The following is a 3,708-nucleotide window of genomic DNA, read 5'->3' on the forward strand; positions in this document are numbered from 1 at the left end:
CTGATATTTTAATAGTTGCTTTCTTTGTACACGCTCTGCTGCTTTCCTTTCTCTCCCACGGTGATTGCTGGAGCCCAGTGATGGTTCTCCGGTCAATGGGGAGGCCATGATAGTTTACAGATGTTTACAGTGTTTGCTTGTGGATCTGTTATTGAATTTACGAGCTGGCCTGGAAGAACGAGAGCATTCCTGAAACTTCGCTGCAGGTTGAGGCTCCGATGAAAACTTATCTGCATACATTTGTTTGTCTGGTTTAAGGCCGTCCTTCCAGATCAGCCTAACAGAAACAGGAACCAACAAGCCTGCGTTTATTAACCCAACCTTTTGGAAATCCAGCATAATCCATCAAATGTGGACTATAACTCCTTTATAAACACTCCAGAAAGTTTAGCTCATGCTTCTGCCTCATCATCTGCGTTTCCAGCCGCTATAGACAAAAGACGGAGCGCTCCCACCACATAATAATCAAAGACAGGCTGATTGAGTGGTGAGCAGACTTGCAGGCAGCCAGCACTTGTCATTTGTCACTGCGTTACAAAAGCAGGGGAGAGCCATTGTTTTGGGGGTGTTTCTGCCTGATGCGCACACTTTTCCTGAAGATGAACAGCAACGATTTCACAACGTGATAAAAGCTGAAGCCTCTTTGGTTGATCGAAAACCACCCGACAAATCCCAGAGAGATGTGAGATTGTTTATCAGGGGTGTCCAAACTTTTTTGTTGCGTGTGTCAAATGACTCTCCAGCCAAAAAGGAAACAAAACACTGACTTTGTTTTTTTGGTGGTTTTTGTTCTGTACATTAAGATAACATATCAGCAGAGGTGTCAAACGCACTGACATTCTCTGCTTACGTAGAAGTACAGATACTTCTCTTAAAATGTCGGGAGTAAAAGTAAAAAGTCCTAAGAAAAATAAATACTCAAGTAAAGTACAGATACCTGAAAAGTCTACGCAAGTACAGTAATGAAGTACTTTACATCTGCTTATCAGCCCTTTTAATAATAACATGCATTCGTAAACACCTTGTTTTCTGTGCTTGTATTTTGCAGTAATCACAGTTGTATAATCATGTAGATTTAAACAGGAAGGTGCAGCAGTGTTGCCTTTGTGCTTTGCGTATTTACCTGAGGATTGACGTCGACCAGCGCCTTCACCCAACCTCCAACTCCTGATCACTAAATCTGCACTGACAACACCGGTTCAGACCTGTTGCTGCCTGGGTGTGGCGAAAAGGAAGAAAGGAGGAGAGGAGAGGAAGTTTTTCTTTCTTTCACAGAACTTTACACAAAAACCTTTCAGACTTAGCATCCACCAACAGCCATGTTTGGTTTATGATAAATATTGGCATGAACTGGTCTTCATCATTACTGCTTTACAGTTAGCCCAACTGACTTTGTAGTGGTGTTGGGTTAATTCAGGGGTGTCCAAAGTGAGGCCCGGGGGCCGTTTGTGGCCCTGGAAGCAATTTTATGTGGCCCCCGACTGCAGTTAAAAGAATGGTACTAGTCTGGACACTTTTGTTACTTTTTAGCATGAAAATGTCCATGAAAACTTGGATTCTTTTTTAACAGAAAGTGTTAAAATACTGTTTTAATTTTAATTTAATAGTAAATCCAGAGACATCTTGTAAAAAAAGGACCAGAGCATATTAATTAAATTAATGAATTAAACTTGGTTAATAGATGAGGGTTTTTTAAATTCTCATTTTTTTGTTTGGAATAGACTAACATACTTTCTAAACCAAATAAATGAAAAAAAGTCACTCATTTTGCTTCTTTGTTGTTTAATTTATTGCAGAGCAACAAAATTATTTTGTGCTTTAAGTTGTAAAATCTGGTCCATGTTACAAAACGTTTGTACAACACACAGAGGTTGCATTTATTTGGAAATGTGAACGACCACGCCAAAAAAATCAGATTGCACAAAAACTTTGAACTGAGCATTTGGGCCCGCAGTGCGAATGTCAGCCTATGTGACGGACTGGTGACCCGCCCAGGGTGAACCCAGCTCTCATCCTGCAGAGGTGGCTCCAGGTGGGCCGGGCTGTCACACAGCAAAGCAACAGAACACAGTGGCTGATTTTTTTAGACCTTTGCAGAGGTTGACAAGATCGATGGATAAGATCAACTTCACATCTTATCAGTCAATCACTGATCTCCCAAAATTGAGGAAATCAGGGCTGATTTATCAGTGCAGCCATACTTGCGATGGAAGAGAGGTTTTTTTTTCTCCTTCTCATTCATATACTACTTTGCTCTGATCTATATATAATACATCGGTATTTGTGATTGTGAAGAGACTTTTTTTAGTAAATTGCAAAATAAGTGAGTACTTTTACAAAGCACCTAATAAATATGTTTTTCTTCCCTGAGCAGAATACATACATACTGTTGTACTTCTGCAATGACAGTAAATCAAATTTATTTTAAAGTGGTTTTAACAACTTTTATCTTCACCACGGGTGACACAGAGTGTTTATTAAAGGCTCGATAGTTGGAAACTGAAGATAATTTAGGAACCATCTCCAAGAAAGAAGCAAATTCAGTCCACCTGATTTGTGTCAGAGGAGCAACACTGGGCTTAAATCATGTCCATTAGTTTCTCTAACTAGGGGCTGCTAGGAGCTGCTGACAGACGCTGGCACTCCAACAGAGAGCAGCAACGAGAAACAGACTGCGTTTGGGCTTGGACTGGACCTTGAAAAGCAGAGATGGGTACCCAGAAAGAATGTCTTCAAAGTTGCAAACAACTAGTAAAAAAATATCCTAAAACTTACGTAAATGCAGGCTATCCCGAAAGATTAAACCAAAGTTACAGCATAAGAATAAAAAGCGAGTGCAACAGCAGAAGAGAAGGGCCTTAAATCAAACCGAACATCTTCATAACTCATGTTATTGGCTCTGTGGTCGCTTTGACAGCTCGGCTTTGGAAGATCTCAAGGAACTTTTTGTTCCATCTCACTTCTAATGGGTTCTGGATCCAAGGGGCACATTCATGTCCCTGCCTGATAGCTTGCATTTCCTGCTCTCCACTGGAAAGGAGAGGAGCGAAAGGTCCATCTGGAAAAACAACAGGTGATCCAAAAGGGATAGAGGACAGGAGTTGAAGAAGACAGGAAGAAACTGGATATTTTATTTCACAGCCAGGTTTAAATGCGTAAAAATTTGGCTTGGTCACATTTTCCAACCAAGCATTTTTCATTAAGCTATTTTCATGGACTTCTAGGTTAAAACAGTCACTGTCAACAAAAGGAAAGCAGAGTAACGATTTAGATGAGAGAATCTGACAAGAATCAACTGGAAACAGAAAGCTTAAATCCTGGAGAGGTGATTAGTGGTGGGGAAGCCAGGTGAGTAAACATTAAGACAAAGAACATAGATAGAAGAATATTTTTGCAAAAATAGACAAAACTCAAGTAACAGACTGACTAAACAGAACCAAAATAGGAGAAAGAGATAATGGAGTTACCATGGGGTAACACTAAAATGCATCTTAAGTCTATTGAGTTCTTTTCCAGAAAAACTGCGTTCTTTATTAGGTATAAGTTTTACTTTGGACTTTGCTTTTATTAGGCAACTTTGCCCATTTAACAACATCTGTGAATTTCACTAAGAGTCCCTGGTGGAAAACTAGACAACACAGGTACAGCCTTAGATATATCTTTAATAATGATATTTAAGTGACAGATATTGTTGGTTATCATCTAATG

General features: G+C 39.8%; 1 long non-coding RNA gene across 1 annotated transcript in view; it reads right to left on the bottom strand.

The window, feature by feature from the left end:
- Window positions 1-1,129: 1,129 nt before the first annotated feature.
- The window catches only part of LOC106952059 (uncharacterized), a 38,975-nt gene continuing 36,396 nt past the window's right edge, over window positions 1,130-3,708 (bottom strand). The window contains exon 3 of the long non-coding RNA XR_001425910.1: window positions 1,130-1,215. This is a non-coding gene — a long non-coding RNA (uncharacterized LOC106952059). The remainder of the gene's footprint in view (window positions 1,216-3,708) is intronic.

This window comes from Poecilia latipinna, unplaced genomic scaffold (genome assembly GCF_001443285.1).
Source record: "Poecilia latipinna isolate Pla-1442-1.1 unplaced genomic scaffold, P_latipinna-1.0 Scaffold490, whole genome shotgun sequence".
Taxonomy (NCBI): domain Eukaryota; kingdom Metazoa; phylum Chordata; class Actinopteri; order Cyprinodontiformes; family Poeciliidae; genus Poecilia; species Poecilia latipinna.